This window comes from Protopterus annectens, chromosome 1.part2, assembly GCF_019279795.1.
Source record: "Protopterus annectens isolate FY-2018-M chromosome 1.part2, PAN1.0, whole genome shotgun sequence".
In the NCBI taxonomy this organism is placed as follows: Eukaryota; Metazoa; Chordata; order Ceratodontiformes; family Protopteridae; genus Protopterus; species Protopterus annectens.
In genome coordinates, this window is record NC_056727.1 from 137,557,123 (window position 1) to 137,576,919 (window position 19,797).

At 40.7% G+C, this 19,797-nt stretch overlaps 1 protein-coding gene across 4 annotated transcripts in view; it reads left to right on the plus strand.

Moving 5' to 3' along the window:
- The window catches only part of CCDC88A (coiled-coil domain containing 88A), a 4,373,054-nt gene that overhangs the window by 3,812,787 nt on the left and 540,470 nt on the right, over nucleotides 1-19,797 (plus strand). The window lies entirely within an intron of this gene.

The following is a 19,797-nucleotide window of genomic DNA, read 5'->3' on the forward strand; positions in this document are numbered from 1 at the left end:
AAAGGATGAGGTAATCTGATTTCTTTAAAAAGAAATTCCAGCATCTTGATAAAACCTTTGTGGGAAGCTCGTTGCCTTTAGTATGTTGATTAAAAAATCCATTTCAGGCAGTTTAAGGCTTTAAAACTCAGTAGCAACAGTTTGAGTTGTTTGAGAATAAAATTGGGATGTTTTAAATGTTTTCTGTTTGTGAGACTGTATCTACTAAGTAGGAGAAAATTTGTAATTTTATTAGTTTAAAGGGGAGCCTAGAAGAAGTCAACTCAGTGTTGAAGTGGTAGCAATTTTATGTTCTTCAGGATTGCAAAGTAGTGCTCATGTCAGGGAGCTGAGGATAAGTCTGCATATTTGTCAGAGGTTGTATGGAGTGAATTCAGGATCTTTTTGGAGGCTGCATTGGTTTTTGGCTACTCATATTCTAACCATTATAAAGTTTTCAGAGTTCCTTTTCAGATAGTCAATAGTATGCATACTGCAGCTGATCATCATTGAATGAACAATGTTAATTATGTTAGTGTTATTACACTGGCTATTGGTGTAGTGGTCTAAGCAGTGATATGTATGTAATGTATCGTGTGTCGTAATAGTGTAATGTGTCTCTTTGTATGTACAGTGTGTGACTTTACTGAGTCCATTTCTCTTTCTGACTACTCTGAAAATGGTCTCTGCCCAGTAGGGCTAACTCAGTCAAAAATATATGGGTATCTATGTATGTAAAATACCAAAAACTTCTGCGCCACATAGCTGAAGGGACAGTGGTTAAACAACCAAAGTAGCAATGAAACGCACCACATTCCCACATTTGTAGAATTTAATAAAAATAGCAACAGCAAAGCTTTCGAGACACAGGCTCTTTTTCAATGCATAAAACACATCATGAAAACGTCCTTATTTGAATAGTCAGCCAGCCAATAATTGCACAGCATAGAACATGTGACTAAATTAAAGCAATATTAAAAGCAATTCTTCTGTGCTATCGAATCTGTATACAATATTAACAGTATTAACAATATTAACCAAGTAACATCATACATAATGTTATAAAAACTGTTATAAGACATGTTTACAAGCCATCAAATAATTTCTTGCTTGGCTCTCAAAACAGGTTTATTAGTATTAGCTGAGTTCAAACCAGGTAAGGTGTCAGACCTAAAGTAGTTTATCCATTTATATTCAGCCAGCTCTGTGGCATTTACAATGTCCCCATCACACAAATTTAAAGATATATTTTGCAAAATTCTAAACTTGAGCTTATGTTGTGTCCCTTTTGCTAATATGTGTTTAAATAGGGCATTAGTTTCCACACCCCTACAAATGTCTGAAATATGAGCTCCAATTCTTTCTTTAAATTTCACATTCATTTTACCTATATAAAAACACTGGCATTCATCACAGTTAGCAGTATACACTATGTTTTCTGTATAACAGGAGCCAGATGCTCTAATATGAAAGTTTTTCTTTGTTACTGGATGTATGAAATTAATTATCAGTGTTTATTTCACTGCAGTGAACACAGTTAAGGCAAATCTATGAAACATATTATTTCTTACAAATCATCTCTTTATTACAAAGAATTTGTTTTAAATTCTTTAATTTTTTATATATAAACTTAGGTTGTTCACCAACTATATATTAACTTCAGAATTAGACTGCAAGATGGACCAATTCCTAGTAGTAATATTTTTAATCATGTCCGTATGACTATTGAACTTCAGCACATAGCCCAATTGAAATTCTCTTCTCTTCATAGGCTGATTACTATTAACATGCATATGTGGTTGCAAGGAACCAGATCTCTCACTAACTACTTGACTTTTTATGTTATCAATTGAAGTGTCTGTATAACTTCTGTTCTGAAAATCAATAGTGTCCAATTCATTATTAAAACACACCTCCCAGTATTTAACCAACTTGCTCTTATAAACTGACACACCTCTGTAGATATCCCTGGGATACATACTTTCATAATGCAAAAACCTGGTAGCTTGTACATCCTTTCAGTATATTTTAGTCACAGATGTGTTAGTATACATATTAATACAGATGTCAACATCTAAAAAAATGAATATTTTTACATGAAGAATTTTTGTCAAATACTAAGAAATTAGCACTGTCCTGTAGTGCATCAACATAATTTCTGAGGTTAACAGAATCACCCTTCCACAAAAGAAACACATCCACAAATCTCTTCAAAAGTAAGAGTTGTGTATTCCTGAAGGTTCCATCAGCATTGCAGATGTTAATTTCCTCCCATCTGGCCAGTACCAGGTTAACATATGTATGGGCTACAGGGGTGCCCTGGAGGACAGTTGTATCGGAGGGGGTTCGATGGATTACTGCTGCTATTTCTAAGTATTTAGAGAATCAAATTTCACCTCTGTTAAAATTTAATTTGAGCTTTATAAAAGATACTACAGATTTTTTTATATAATTTAAAAAGTTGGGCTGACTGTAATAGTGTTAATGATATGATGGTTACACTAGATATAAAATCATTATTTACAATCATACCCAATGACTTTGGTCTAGAAGCTCTGTGAGGATTTTTACATAATCATAGTACTTTCTATAACAGTAAGATAGCATTACTTTGTATGATGATGGATGCTGTACTTAATAATTTATTTGTTTAATGATCGATATTCCCATAAATGCTCAGGGGTTGCTATGGGCACCCCTGTAGCCAATACATATGCTAACCTGGTACTGGCCAGATGGGAGGAAATAATAATCTACAATGCTGATGGAACCTTCAGCAATACACATCTCTTATTTTTGAAGAGATTTGTGGATGACGTGTTTCTTTTGTGGAAGGGTGATTCTGTTAACCTTAGAAATTATATTGATGCACTACAAGACAGTGCTAATTTCTTAGTATTTGACATAAATTCTTCATGTAAAAATATTCATTTTTTAGATGTTGACATCAGTATTAATATGCATACTAACACATTTGAGACTAAACATTTGAGAACTCAGCACAGCTCCTCGTGGTGTCCAGCAGAGTTCCTAGAGCAGCAGAGACCAGAAAAGACAAACTTTCCAGATTCTAAGTATTTTTTCTGCATTTTACTTTTAAGCCTTTCGACTACTATTTCTGCCTGTTTTATTCTGTTATTACCTGTTTTTACTGTTTTAATAGCTTGAATTGTTTGTTGCACTTGCTTGTTTAAGTTTTACTTAAAAGTTAAACAACAGGCTAATACACTCAAGTGTACTAGCTTTTGATAGCAATTAGTCGAAAAACACAGCATTTATTGTATTTTCTGCCTATCTGAAAAAACTTGAAAAAACAAAAAATACTCTTGTTTTCCATACTTTCCTAATAGTTTGTTCCAGTGATCAGATTTTGCTGATCCCTGGGCTTTGTCTTGGTTCCTGTGTTTCTCCATTATCCTTGTTTGGTCAAGGGGAAGTTTCTTTACTCACCAGTGAGGGTGGGGAGTACTGAGCTGCCTGTTTGTCCTCAGAGGAGTGGTTTAAAGCAGTAACTTGTAGTTTATTGGCCATTTTGGGTCATTTCCTGTCTTTTCCAGCCCCCTGCTATAAAGCATGCTTTGGCGGGCTTTAGCGCGGAGTTGCTACAGGAGCACACAAGAGCAGCGGCGGTTAATCAAGGTTAAACTATTCGGGCTGCCTAAATTCCACTCTTCAAATTTTCCCTTAAAACAGCCTTCCTTGAACTGTACTGCTGATCAAACCAGCGTATTCTATATCTAGAAAGTTCAGCTCTACTTGATTCTTAAGTAGACTACTCTTTATCTGTAAGGACTAGCACTTGCTCCTAAAGTTTTTTTTTACCTTGATGTAGCACTTTTATTATACATAGTACCCCACTAGCCAAAATCCCTTTTCAATCACCCACATCCCCTGGAGTCTTTTCAAAGTCCTTGTCTATTCCTTCTAGCATGTCGAGGGATCAGTTGCTAGTGCCCTCTCCTGCTCAGCTGGTGAATCTGGGAATATTGAGGCAATGTTACAATTGCCTCATGTACACGGACAACCCTCTCCTTCTTCCACAAAACACAAATACATGCGAGAGATGCAACTATATAGCCAAACTGGAGGCTGAGCTCTCTCAACACAGGACTGGCAAGACCAGACAGGAGGAGAAGGTAACCTCACACACCACAAACCCAGTCTCACATAGTACTATCAATACTTCAAATCATACACATAAATACACAAAGACATACTCGGAGGCTCTGATCAAAAATCTACCAAAACAGCAGAGGCCACCAAAGCAGACACCCAAACATCTGCCACCTCAGGACACAACACATTCAACACATAGACCACATAGTCAGTGTGCCAAACAGTCACAGCCCTTAAGGCCAAACACAATGCCAGACACACTCGTCATTGGTGACTCCATAGTCAGACACACTGGCGTCCCGCTCACCAGATTGAGTAAGGAGAAGGTCACAGTAAGCTGCCTGTCGGGCGCTAGAATCCGCCACATAGCGCAAGCACTCAGGTCTCTCAACAGCAGGTACAAGTACGACTCTGTCATTGTCCACGCTGGTGTGAACGACCTGAGACATACCTCCTTGGACTACATGAAAAGAGACATAGAGGAGCTCTCTGATTATGTAGCCCAGGCAGGTATGACCCTGACCTTGAGCAGTATCCTACCTTCACCTAGAATGATGCCACAATACAGAGATAAGATGATCAGCTTTAATAATTGGCTTAAATTTTGGTGTCATTCAAAGGGGATCCAATGTCTGTCTGCTTGGGATGACATGCTGGACAAGCCACGCTGCTTTGCAAGGGACGGCTTGCACCTGTCACCCCTGGGCTTCCGGATATTGGCAAAGGCTCTTGCCACCCCCATAGTGCCTTTTTTAGGCAAAGCTCAAATTCTAAACCTACCACCCTAGAACACAAAAACAGAAAAAAACTAAGGGTAATGCTGCTCAATGCCAGAAGTCTCAATCTCAAGATGCATGCACTCGAGGCCCTTCTCAGTATGGAGAACATCGATGTTTGTGCTGTGACAGAAACCTGGTTCAAGGCTCCTGAGAGCACCCCAGCACTATCAGGTTTCACCTCATATCATGCGTTCCGGCCCCAAAGTCCGGACAACACCAAGAAAGGAGGGGGGGTGTCCATATTCATAAAGGACACACACACCTCAAGGTTGGTGGCAACGCACGATGCATCGGAGACCATCCAGGTGCAATTAAACATAGGCAAGACTGCTATGCAATTTGTAGCATGTTACAGGCCACCCTCTCAAACTCAGGAACCTCACATGGCCTTCCTGAAAACAATGGAGGGGATAAATGTATCTCCAAATGCCATCATACTAGGTGATTTCAACTACCCTAATATAGACTGGGAACACTATTCAAGCCCAAACACTCTAGCCCAAAGGTTCCTGGAGTTCATAAACTCAAATGCCATGGAACAACTAGTCACCATCCCCACAAGAGGAGAAAACATACTTGATCTCATCATCACGAACATTGGATCACAATGTTCAACACCGGAAGTATACCCCTCACTGGTGAGATCAGATCATAAACTAATCTCGCTGGAGGTCCTCATCCGCCCCACCTGAAATAAAAAGACCACAGTGAAAAACTTCTCAAAAGCCGACTTCACACTTCTAAAAACTAGTGTGGTCTCCTTTAAGGCCCCTGAGCCAGTGGTAAACATTACTCAAACCGCTGAATCACTTACAAATGCCTTCTACCAGCACCTACAGGACTGCATGGATCAGGCAATCCCAAACAAAACTAAGACTCTTTGTACCAAAGGCAAGCGTCCAGTCTGGTGGACCCCAGCCATAAACAAGCTCTACAACAAAAGGAGGAAGCTACTACAAGATAGAGTAAAATCCTTGAAAGGTAAGACACCTTTGATCATTATAAGTAAAAAACTAAGAGCTCTCATAAAATCATCCAAGGCAAATTTTGAGAGAAAAATTGCCAAGGTCTCAAAAGACAATCATAAGGCCTTTAGCTATGCTAGAAACCTAGGAGGAAACTCCCAGATATGCTCGGAATTAGTTCAAAATGATGTGAAGATTACTGAACCTACACACATTGCCAACATACTGGCAGACAGGTTCAGTGCAAACTCCCCCCCCCCCCCCAAAAGGAGAGATATCTATACCAGAGGATTGTAGCCCCCCCAAACATCTCCAACGCCCAGGTGAGAACTGCTCTCTCCAAGGCAAAAAACACAGCATCCATGGGACAGGATGGTGTCCCCGGCTGTGTGCTCCACGAACTCAATGAGGAATTAAACCCGCAGTTAGGACAGCTGTTTAATCTTAGCCTCACCTCAGGATACGTACCCAAGGAGTGGCGCACGGCGACTGTGGTCCCACTTCATAAGGGCGGTGCCTCCACCAACCCTGGAAATTACCGTCCCATTAGCTTGACAAGCCTTATCTGCAAAGCCATGGAGAGGATCATAATGGAACTCATAAATAAAGACATAGGAAACTTGCAGACTTTGGATCCATCCCAGTTTGGCTTTGTCAAAGGCAGATCATGCCTCTTAAACTTGGTTGACTTTTTCGAAACAGTCACCAAGGTCATTGATGAGGGCAAGGCAGTTCATACAGCCTACCTCGACCTGGCAAAGGCCTTCGACACAATACCCCACTCAGGTATCATCGAAAAACTCATCGGCTTAAATGTAAACCCATACATCACAAGATGGGTTGCAAACTGGCTAATTGACAGAACCCACAGGGTCAGAGTTGCTGGCGCCATGTCAGACTCAAAGCCTGTCACAAGTGGTGTCCCACAGGGCTCAGTCCTGGGACCACTTTTGTTCGGCATCTACTTTTCTGAAGTACAAGCAAACACAGGAGGGTTATGGCTGACAAAGTTTGCAGATGACTGCAAACTGGGCGCCATAGTCGAAAACACATCTGACACAGATATCCTTCAGAAGGGCCTCACAGAAACGGATAACTGGTGCCAGAGCCATGGCCTAAAGTTAAACGCCAAGAAGTGCATAGTCATACCCTTCGGGAAAAACAAGGTTACCCCTAGCTGCCATATAGGTGGCAATCCACTGAGCACAGAAGAAGTCATCAGGGATCTGGGGACCCAGGTTGGCAGTAACCTTTCGTTTGACACTCATGTTGCCAAAGAAGTTAGGAAAACCTTCTACATTGCCCACCTGATCATGAAAGGATTCACATCTAGATCTAGGGAGGTCATCGTCCCCCTGTACTCATCACTCATTAGACCTATGATTGAGTACAATGCCCCATTCGGAATGTATCTGACCCGACACCTGCAGCAGCTGGAAAGGCCCCAAAAGTTCCTCACCAAAAGGATAAAGGGTCTCAAAAATATGTCTTATGCTGCCAGACTGAAAGAACTCCAGCTCTATTCAGTCGCGTACCGCTTGCTCAGAGGTGACCTGTGCCTGACATATAAGGCCATGTCAAACCCAGATTTGATGAAAATGCTTCACCTCAAAAAATCTAGATCCCTCAGAACCACAAGGGCGGAGACTTAAACCTTGACATGGTTATTAATAGAACATGCTGGAGGGACAGATTCATCACCCAGAGACTCCCTATGCTGTGGAACAAAATCCCGGTACATGTGAGGCAGAGCACCTCGCTGGCCTTGTTCAAGAGGAATCTTGACCAATGGATGGGAGATCGCAGATATACCCCAGGGATTACTTCAGTGTCACTGCTTGACAGAGGCACAACAAAATAATAAGGCATAGTTTTCTTCAAACTAAAGGGGTGGCGAAAGCCACATAACTATGGGCTAGGCTTATAAATGCCCTTGGGCAGATAGCCTAGTATGAACCTATGAACCTATAAAATATACAGAAAGGATGTACAGGCTACCAGGTTTTTGCATTACGAAAGTATGTATCCCAGGCATTTATACAGAGGTGTGTCAGTTTATAAGAGCAAGTTGGTTAAATACTGGGAGGTGAGTTTTAATAATGTCAATCAATCTTTATATGTTTTTTTCGTAGTTATCGATTATCATCAGTAGTTTCTATGTGTTGATCGTCGTTATGTATATGTTAATTCATCAATTTACTTCAGTTAATTTTGGATGAATTAAGAGGTTTTTATTCATATTTATATTTATATTTACACATTTTGATGAATGCAGTTTTTTTATTTTTTATTGATTATTCTGGTATAGTTTTATAGTTGTAGTAGTCATACAGTGGACATATATTTTATCCTAACATCCAAATTTAGATGGCACTGATTTGATAAGCCATGACTTTATATTTATTTGAGTATGTATTTACATGTATATTGTTTATTTTAACTTCATGTACTCTTACATATGTGATGTATGCATTAATGCATTCTGATGCACTTTGATACCTCTGATTTATATATTAAGGTGAGTGTAGATTCATGGTTTAATTTTTTAAGTTAGCGACAGCCTTAGTGCAGTCATTTGACATCGTAACTATGAGTTTTTAAATATATGGCTTAAATATATGAAATAAGTCACAAACCTTGGTATAACTTATGAGGATTGTATTTTTGTGTTCTCTTTGTATATATTTCTGAGTTTACATCATTATATATAGGAGAACTCAGATTAGGTGTGAAGCAAAGGTTTGTAGCCCAATCCTTATATCAATCAAATGTGAATATTATTGCAATTATACTACGCTTTGCATTCGCAACGCGTGTGCTATTGTTAATGTGCGTGGTCTGCTGAATTGTAATCAGAGAAGAAGTTAAATCTATTTAGCGCTCGTACAAGCGATTTCAATCGAGCAGTTTTTTAAGGACTAGGTCATACTCTGCATCCGCAGAGTTTGAGTGTTTATTAATGTGTATATCTTGATTTTGTCACTTGAATATGTTCTTAAACTTCTGCCTTTTATAGTTTGCTTCTAAAGATATTTGGAAGTATTGTTTATGTATCTATGCATTTTGTTTTGATATCACAGATGCATGTTTTTCAATGATACCAATGTTGGTGAAGGAAATTACATTTTAGGGTGCTTTGCTCTGATTGGCAACAATGTTTTTAAATGTTTTAAACTGTCCTAGTACTCAGTATGTTATGGTCTGAAGAAGCAATTGTGAAAGCGCTTACCGTCTGAGTGCACAATAAACGTTCTATGTCTTATTTGTATACTACGTTTATTTTGGAATATTCTTTTTGAACGATTTTGTCAACCTGCATGGTTACTGACGCTGAAGTTTTAATTTTCACTATTTTACTCATTGTTTTACTCAGCGCAGCATTCACCGACAGAAGTGCAGCTGCTGTGTTTTGTTGGATATTTAATAAACAATAAAAGAACATGAAAATACTGAATATTTATTTACAGTAAACACCAGTGTTTCCACCACAGGAAATATTAAAATAACACAGATGAATAGATTCACCCAGATACAGAAAAACAGTACTTAACTAATCTCTCTCTATTTTACTGACTAAAGTAAAGAGTTACTATTCCCTGGTCACTTACTAGCGCAAGGCAAGATGAAGTAGATGAGTGATCCTTCTATGTCAGGTTTCCAAAACAGAGTGCCATGAGACTGCAGTCTCAACTAGTATTAAACATTATTTTAGTGATGGATTCCAGAATGACATCACATCCATCTGGTCATCTGACTTCTGGTTCCCATGCCATCCCCCCCCCCCCAATTGCTAGAAACTGCCAGAATTTAGCACCAGTGTCACTAATACACACAGAGCAAGCCTTGCTAAGATCTGCTGCAGCTCCTGGAAGTCATGAAACCATAAAACACTTTCACTCTTCCTACAGGAGCTAATAAACCACACTTCTTTCAGACACTGTGTCTTTGGCTACATTCAAAACTGTGAGATAACATCTTTGTGGCCTAGGCCCAGTAATTTAATTCCTTACTGTTTTCCAGAGTTTGCTAGAGCTGAGCTTAACCTCTTCTCTTCTAGTATCCTGTGTTAACATATATATTTAATTCAGTTACAGTACAGTCAGGACCCACTGTTGGTACATTTTTAACACAAGCAGTTTTACAAATACATCTGTACATATCAGTTTAATATACGAATGATGTATAATTCTTTGCAAAATTCCAGCTAGCTGTGCTGCCATATGTTATGCATCTACTGCCCTACTTCTCCTGGCATAGCTGGCAATACCTCACATTGTCACATCTCTCCCACTCTGAAGACTCAAGCTATTTTTTCAAGTGTCCCTTGAGAAACGTTGCTTGAGAGAAATGGGTCTGTTTGGGAATACATTAACCCATACCCTTTTTTGAGATTCCATCTGCATTGGCGATGCTGACCCCACTACAGTGCTGCACTGTGTCATATCATATGCCTGCAACCCTAGGCTCCACCATAGTAACTTGTCATTTTGCTGGTTGGCTCGCTGTAGGCATAGATCCCCCTCAGACTCCTCCTGCCTCCTACTGCAGGTACTCAGCACCAGGGCCTTCCTATCATGGTAAGGTTTCTTCATGTTAACATTGTACATTTTGTGCCCCTGCCTCCTGCCTAGCAGTTCTACCATGTAGTTAATATCACTGAACTTCCTTACCACTTTGAAGTGTTCCTCCCAAGTTGTCTGCAGGTTATTGTGTCTGACAGGAATGAGAACCATAACCTGCTGTCCCACAGCATACTATCTGGCTCAAGCATTCCTGTCATACCAGACCTTTTTATGCTGGTGGGCTCCTGCCAGGTTCTCCTGGGCCAAGCCCATGAGCTCCCTAAGCCTTGTCCTGAGATTAGGGACATATGCCACAACAGTCCTCTTGTGGAATTCACTTTCACCCTCCCACTCATCACTAATCAGGTCTAAAGGCCCCCCTCACCCTATGCCCATACAGCAACTCAAAGGGTGAAAAACCTGTGGATTCTTTGGATACCTCTCTCTATGCAAACAGATGATGGGGCAACATTTTTGTTCCACGCTCTCTTAGACTGGTCTGCAAATGCCAGTAGCATGGTCTTTAGTGTAGAGTTTAACCTCTCCACAAGACCATTAGTCTGGGGATGGTAAGGAGTGGTCTCTAGATTCTTTACCCCACAGCACTTCCACAGACAATCTAGCAGGTCTGACACAAAACTGGCACCTCTGTCAGTCAGTATTTCTCTCAGGAAACGTACCCTGCTGAAAATCTCTAGCAAAGCATTTGCCACCTTCTCTGCCTCGATGGAGTACAGAGCCACTGCCTCAGGGTGTTTTGCAGCATACTCTACTACCACCAGGATATACTTCTTCCCTGTAGAACTTGGGGTACTCAGAGGCCCCACAATATCCATAGCTACCCTCTGAACTGGCTTCTCAGTCATAGGCAAAGGCATCAAGGGAATCTTGACCTTGTCTTCTGCCTTACCTACCGTCTACTTTTTGGCACTGCTCACAGGTCCTGCAGTGCCCTGTTACACCCCTTGCAATCCCAGGCCGGTAAAAGCTCTGCAGAATACATCTCTTGGTCTTCTTTATGCCTATATGACCTGCAAAAGGAATGTCATGAGTTGTGACTAGAAGTGCCAGATGGTAGGCTCTAGTTACTACCAACTGCCATATTACCTCACCCTCTAGCCCTCCCTCAGGGTTCCAGTCTCCATACAGTAACCCTTTGTTCCAGTATGCAGCCTCACCTTTTCCTAGAGAATCAAGTGCTTCCCTAGCTACCTCACTCAAACCTCTTGGTGTAAGGTCCGAGAGCTGAGCCTGTGTCATCTCTACCTTTGTGACTTTTCCCAGCTCTCCTTCCATATAGGAAGCCTGGTATCCCCTGACAGCGGTGCCTCACTGTCAGCCAGGGTACTACCACTCACCTCTGTCTTTGCAGTCACTGTCCAAGGGAACAGCAGTACCTTCCAGCAGCTGTGGCTCACTGCTACAGGGTAGCTCCCCTCCCTGAAATAGCCCCCTCAGCAGCCCTTCCTTCAGGTGTGAGATCTGTCTGGGTCTCCACCGGGCTGCCAGACCCACTTGCCTGTCTCCAAGCCTGACTGCACATAACTGCATGCACGCAAATTACTGGATTATCAAAATCATTCCCTATCAAGACATGTGCAGGGATATCCTCAAACACACCTATTTTCTTGCTTCTTTTTCCACCCTCCCAGTGAAGGTGAACCCTGCCCAAAGGCATTTGCAGTTAGGGTCCTTCCTAAAGCTCTGACTGGAGTGGACTGCCAAAGCAAGTACTGTTCCTCTTTAACCGCTGCAGGCTTCACAGTGGTTATGCCAGAGGATGTGTCTGTCTTAGCAGTGGCCTGTTTCCCATCCACTAAGATTGAATATAAACTTGCTGATAGTTTGGTACCCCCCGTTGTCTCTAGACAGCACACCATTGGCATATTGTTATTCACACTTGCTGGCTCCCCCGCCTTTTGTTCCTCACCTTGCCTCCATTGATATCTACGTGATACATGGCCTCACTGGTTACATTTAAAATGTTTAACCCTTGATCCTGGCAGTGTACCTGAACTTAGTGGCTTCCCCTGTTACTTTTAGACTCTTTTAGGGTGGTTTAGGCTTCCCACTGTGGATTCCCTTATATTCATCTGCAGCACTGGGGTATCCCCTTCTTGTGCAGTAATGCCCTGCTTGTTAAGTAGAGATCCCCCTTTTTCCCCAGCTTATCTGTAGAGTTACACACTTGGTCTGCCAACCAGATTCTCATGTCCTCAGGCAATGTGCTAAGGGCTTGTTCCCTCACCAAAAGGTCTGCAAGCCCTTCAGAAGTGGTGGTCTGACACCCACTCACCCACCTTTGAAAATAAGTGCTTAACTCAGCAATATAATTACACACATTTTCATCTGCCTTGCATCTATGCAAAACATTTTTTTCTGTAAGCTTAAGGTGTTAACTTAAAACATTCAAGTAAACATTTTTTTTTTACTTTGTCACAGTTTAAACCATCAGTGTCATACAATTTAGAAACAGCAGTTACAACTTTACCATAGAGTAAGGGGGGGGTCAGGAACCATACCCAGAGCCCTCGGTCAGCATTATACTGTTTACATACTCTTTCAGATATATGAATAAAACTATCAGAATTATCACCCTCTGTAAATTGTGGAAGAAATTTACTGACCTTTATTGCTTCTGGGGTTTGGTTATTCCCTTCCTCATTGCCTCCATGACTGTAGTGAAGAGTCAGCATCTCCCTGTTCAATTCATGTCTCTGTACCTCCAGATGGATTTTTAAGTCCTCTGAGGAAAAGGTGAACTGTCCTGGTTCTGAAGGCTGCAAATTCCCACCACCAGACTGGTTATCTGCCTGGTTGCTGGTCTGAGCTGTGACTAAGGCTGAAATAATTTTTTCTTTAGTTAGGTTAGCGTGCACCAGTCCTTTGGCTTCACACACCTGGGCCAAGTGGCTCTTTGCCAGCTTGCCATAATCCTCTGCTGACATCTTTGCTTGTTTTCCTTGACTAAATTAAACTAAGAAAAAAATAAAAACTGGTTGTGAAATGAATCTCTGAATGTTTACCTTGTGGCTGCTGAGAGGACACACCTTTAGTGACAACCGGCTACAGTAGTTAATGTAATATCCACACCACTGCTCACGTGACGTCCCCACTCTAAGCCAGTAATAAAGTAGCCTGAATCCTCACCACTGGCACTGGAGAGGTGCATTCACTTGGAACAAAAATGGGTGCACTCAGTATTTCCAGATGCAGCTCTCTGCATCAAGCACACTTTCCTTTAAGAGCACACAGGTAACACGCTCAGCCTGGGGTCTGGGGCTTTCTCTCTCTCTGTCTCTCCCCAGGTCCCCAGTGAGGCTCCCCACTGGCACAGCTGCAGAGTTAAGTCCTCAGCCAAATGGCCAAGTCCTCCACCATTCTCTCTGTGAAACCAGTGCTTTGTGACCCTGCTCCAAGTAGCTGAGGCACACACACTCCTTGAGATTTAATTTGCACGCTCACGGGCATGTGCATACACACACACACACACACACACACACACACACACACACACACACACACACACACACACACACACACACACACACCTGGGAAAGGCTGGCACAGGTTTACTAGTTATGTCCCCTTGTTCCTAGACTATAAGGTAGTTACTGCCACCAGACACTCCCAAGCCAGCTACTCTAAGGCTCTTACAAGGCTACCCTATTATACTGAGTGAAATTAATATTAATACGAATTGTGGTTTGACCAATGCAGTATTGCTTTCAGGAGTGGCCACAGAGTCACCAAACAGATATGAGTAGTCTCAAAGATTAAAATATTCTCTAAACGACCAGCCACAATGAACAATTTAAATTTATTTAATAATAAAAGAACATGAAAATACTGAATATCTATTTACAGTAAACACTAAAGTTTCAACCACAGGAAATATTAAAATAACACAAATTAATAAATTCACCCAGATGCAGAAAAACAGTACTTACTAATCTCACTATGTTTTCCTGACTAATGTAAAGCGTTACTATTCCCTGGTCACTTACTAGCGCAATGCAAGATGAAGTAGGTGAGAGATCCTTCTGTGTCAGGTTTCCAAAACAGAGTGCCATGAGACTATAGTCTCAACTAGTATTAAACATTATTTTAGTGAGAGATTCCAGAATGACATCACATACATCTGGTCATCTGACTTCTGGTTCCCATGCAATCCTCCATTGCTAGCAACTGCCAAAATCTTGCATCTGTTTATCAGTAGTATATGCATAGAGACCCTTGCTAAGGTCTGCTGCAGCTCATGGAAGTCATGAAACCATAAACACTTTCACTCTTCCTATAGGAGCTAATAAACCATACTTCTTACAGACATTGTGTATCTGGCTTCATTCAAAACTGTGGGATAACATCTTTATGGCCTAGGCCCCGTAATTTAATTTCTTGATGTTTTCCAGTGTTAGCTGGAGCTGATCTTAACCTCTTCTCATCCAATATCCTCTGTTAAAATATATGTTTAATTCAGTTCCAGTACAGTCAGGACCCAGCATTAGTAATTTTTTCTAACAGAAGCGGCTGTACAGATGCATTTTTCAACACAAGCATCTGTACAGATCAACAAAACAAAGTCCAGTCGCCAGCACCAAGGAAACAAAAACTGAGAAAACAAGTAGACTGGAACTGTGGCGCAGAAACAAAAATCCACAGGCTTAGCATACCAAATCTTTAGTACTAATATTTACTTACATTATAGAAGCAATCATCCTCCTTTCGTAGAAAAGAACATCCCCAAAAGGCAGCTTATTAAAGGTAGCAGATTGACAAGTAATGATGAGAAACTAGTTGATGAGTTTAATTTTATAGTTGAATTATTTATACATAGCTAAATTTCACCTTATAAAATGCATTAAAACCATAATTCTTTATTTGCATATTGCATGTAGCCCATTAGCCCCCATCTTAAAATTAAAATAAAGTACAATCCAAATTCGAATTGTTTCTAGAATTCAAAGAATTTGTGTGGCAACTTAGAGTGGATGCCACTAACCCGCCCGGACTGAATGATGTAGTTTCTCTCTCCAGCTATTTAAAATTAAAAGCTGAACTTTTTTTTGGGGGGGGGGGGCATGTATATTTTTGTGGCAACACAGTAACATTTTCTTATTTTAAGTACACCATTTATTTTTGTGGAAATGTATTTTGGATTGTAATTTATTTTAATTTTGAGATTGGGCTGATGGGCTATATGCAATATGTAAATTAAGAAGTATGGTTTTAATGCATTTTATCAGGTGAAATTTAGCTATGTATAACAACTAAAACAACAGTGATTTTTAGGTGCATTTTGCTTTAATGACATGTGACTTTGCCTGGCTTTAAAAGGAAGTGATGTAAGAATAATTCCTGTTTTAATCTGAAGAAGTCAAGTGTAACAACAGAAGAAAGCGCTAATTAAACTTTGTATCCAGTTTCACTGGCCAGTGTTCAATTTCTTTACATGGCTGTAGATAGTATTATAAGAAATATAATAACAAGCAATTGGACAATTATAGATGATAAAGAATTATTTAAGGTTGTTGGTAGCAAACATAAATTTGTGTATAAAAATAACAGTAATTTGAAAATGATATTACAAAATCATAGTATACCATACGTTTTAGAAAAGTGGCAAACAGATAAAGCAAAAGGAAACTACACAAGTGGAGAATGCAGACCACTATTTTTTTCTTTATTTGACTTGCACCATAAAAATACTAGGACGTTTTAATTGTAAAACTAAAGGGGTAGTTTATATTTGTTTATGTAGTGGATGTTCTTCTTTTTATATAAGAATGACCACCAAGGTGTTAAGAGGAAGAGTTAGGGAGCACTTGTATAACATAAAAAGTAAGGATTCTAAAAGTGCCCTGTTTAAGGATACTTGGGTATCTGAAAAATACAATACATTTTTATTTGCAGTTTTGGAACAAGGAAAAGTAGATATGAGAGGGGCTGATTTTAAAAATTACCTGGAACAAAAAGAGGCCTTGTGGCAAATAAGATTAAATTCTGATAAAAAAAACAGGATTAAATTATATGGTAAAGATAAAATGTTTTTTAAGGAACAGGAGATTATACTTAAGAAAATGAGTAATGGGTTATAGTTTTTAGTGGTATGTGTCCTTTTAAAATGTTTTATTGTTTAATTGAGTCAGTTGATGGTTTTCTTGGTTCTAAGATTTAAAAATGGATGTCTGAAACTTGAGATTCATTCTGATGAAGCCTTGTGACGAAAGCGTTTAATAAAGATTTGGTATGCTAAGCCTGTGGATTTTTGTTTCTGCCATTCAGTTCCAGTCTCTTTGCTTTATCTGTACAAATCAGTTTGATATAAGAATGACATAATTCTTTACAAAATTCCAGCTAGCTGTACTGGCATACATTACATATCACTGCCCTACTTCTCCTGGCATAGCTGGCAATACCTCACATCGTCACACATGTATTTTCTGAACCACATTTGTGTTTGGGATGGGGAGTAAGATCGATCAAGCAGTAGCAGCAGCAGTTCAAAAGTTTACATATCTCTTAACCTAGTAGCTGAAGAAATGTGGATAAAGCCTAAAAACTGTAAAGTTTATTGAATAGCAACAGTTGTGTTTAGCAAGCTTTTTCCTGAACCACAGCTGTATTGGGGGGTGGAGAGTAAGATCGATCGATGTATAGCAGCAGCAGTTCAGAGGTATGCACATCTCTTGACCTCATAGCTCAAGAAATCTGGATAAAACCTAAAAATTGTAAAGATGCTTGAATAACAAGGGCTGTCATGTATTTTCTGAGTCACACTTGTGTTTGGGGGCGGGGAGTGAGATCAGCTGAGCAGTAGCAACAGCAGAAGTTCAAAGTTCTAGTAGCTGAAGAAATATGGATAAAGCCTAAAAACTGTAAAGTTTATTGAATAACAGAACTTTTGTTTAGCAACCTTTTTTCCTGAACCACAACTTTGTTTGTGGACGGGGAGTAAGTTTGATCAAGCTGTAGCAAAAACAGTTTAGAGGTTTGCATACCTCTCTACCTCATATCTCAAAAAATCTGGATAAAGTCTAAAAAGGGGGCACAAAGGTTCAAGAATAGGAATAGATTTTAAGCATGCTTCTCAATCTCTCAGAGCAAGAAATCTGGACAAAGCCAAAAATACTGGTGGCACAATGGCCCAAATATAGGGACAGATTTTAAATAATTGCTCCTGTAAACTCAGTTGCTAGAATAACAGGTTTTGCATTATGCATTTTCTGAGGGATATGAAGCCTGAAAGTCAAATGTCTGCCATTTATTTTTTATTATTTAGTGACTGCAGTCCTCATATTGGTTTCCCACAATTCCATTGGAGTGGGCAGGGTTACATAGATTCATAGGTAGGTGCTAGGCTATCAGCCCAAGGGCCTAAGTAAGCCTAGCCAAGAAGGTTCCCTGGTTTACACCACCCAAGAAAGTTTAATTTCCTGTGCACCTGTCAAGCAGAGCCACAGAAGTGATCCCCGGGTTGCATTTCCTATTTCCCATCCATTCATCAAGATTTTTCTTGAACAGTGCTAATGAGGAACTTTGCTTGACATAGCTTGTTCCAGAGTATGGGAAGTCTCTGGGACAGGAATCTATCCATCCAGCATGTCCTGTTTATTGTGGTGACAAGGTTTAGGTCCCTAGAGCGTGTAGCTTGGAGGAATTAAGATTTCTTTAGGTGTAGCATGTCCAGCAGCTCTGGGTTTAACATAGCTTTATATGTTAGGCAGAGATCTCCTTGGAATAGGCGATATGCTACAGAGTAAAGCTGGAGTTTTTTGAGACGGCCAGTGTAGGGCATCTGTTTGAGGTCTGTAATCCTCTGTGAGGTACTTCTGTGGCCTTTCCAGCTGCTGCAGATGTCTTGAGGTACATTCCGAAAGGGACATTGTACTCTATAATGGGTCTGATGAGTGCCGAGTAGAGGGGAACAATGACCTCTTTTTTCCTGGATGAGAACCCTTTTGTGATGACGTGTGTTACATAGAAGGATTTCCTGACTACTGTGGCGATGTGTTTATCAAAGAAGAGACTACTGTCCACTGGGGTCCCAAGGTCTCTTATCACACATTCGGCGTTAAGTAGACTGTCGTTTATGTGGTAGTTCATGGGTACATAGTTTTTACCAAAGGGGATGACCATGCACTTTTTGGCATTGAGCTTGAGGCCATGCCTCTGACACCAGGCATCTGTCTCAGTGAGGCCTTTCTGTAGGATGTCCACATCATTTGGGGACTCAACTATGGCTCCTAGTTTGCAGTCATCTGCAAACTTCGTTAGCCAGAGGCCTTCTATGTTAGCCTGCACTTCAGAGAAGTAGATACCAAACATGAGAGGTCCCAGGACTGAACGCTGTGCAACTTTTACAGTGTGGGTTCTGTCAGTGGGCCAGTTGACAACCCATCTTGTGGCATAGGGATTTATGCCTAGTTTAGTGAGTTTAGCTATAATTCCAGAATGGGGGATTGGTGTAGTCAAGATAGGCTGTGTGAACCACCTTACACTCGTCTACGGCTTTGGTGACTGCCTCAAAGAAGTCGATTAGGTTCAGAAGGCATGATCTGCTTTTCACAAACCCGAACTGGGTGGGGTCCAGAATTTGGAGGTTACCAGTGTCTTTGAGTTACATGATTATACATTCCATGGCCTTGCAGACCAGGCTCGTCAGGCTAATAGGACAATAGTTCCCAGGATCACTGGTGGCTCCCCATTTGTGGAGTGGGATAACTGCTGCTGTGAGCCATTCACTGGGTACAAAACCTGATGTTAGACTATGATTGAACATGGTGCTTAGGTGGAGAGCCAATTCGTTTTGAAGTTCATGTAAAACGCAGCATGGGATGTTGTCAGGTCCCATGGATGCTGTGTTTTTGGTTTTAGATAGTGCAGCTTTTACCTGCATAGATGTGATTACAGGGGCTGTGCATTCTTCCTGTATAGATATGAGCCTTTTAGGGGGTGAGAGGGGGATAAAGTTAGCACTGAACCTATCTGCCAGGATGTTGGCAATATCAGTTGTTTCTGTAATTTTCGTGCCGTTGTACTGTAACTCAGATTTTATCTGGGTGTTGCCATTGCGATTCTTGACATAGCTGTAGAATGCTTTGTGGTTGCCCTTAGAATCAGTGGCGATTTTGTTTTCGCAGCTAGCTTTGGAGGATCTTATAAGGGATCTCAGCTTCTTATTGAGGCTGACCAGGGAGCTCCTTCACTCATGGGATTTTACACTCTTTTGCAACAGTTCCTTCCTTCTGTTGTAGAGTTGTTTATGGTAGGGGACCACCAGATTGGCTTCCTTTTTTTGGAGGATAGCTTCTTGGTTCTGTTTGGGATAGCTTGATCCATGCACTCGTGTAAGTGCTTATAGAGTGCGTTTGTGTAGTATTCAGCAGTCATAAA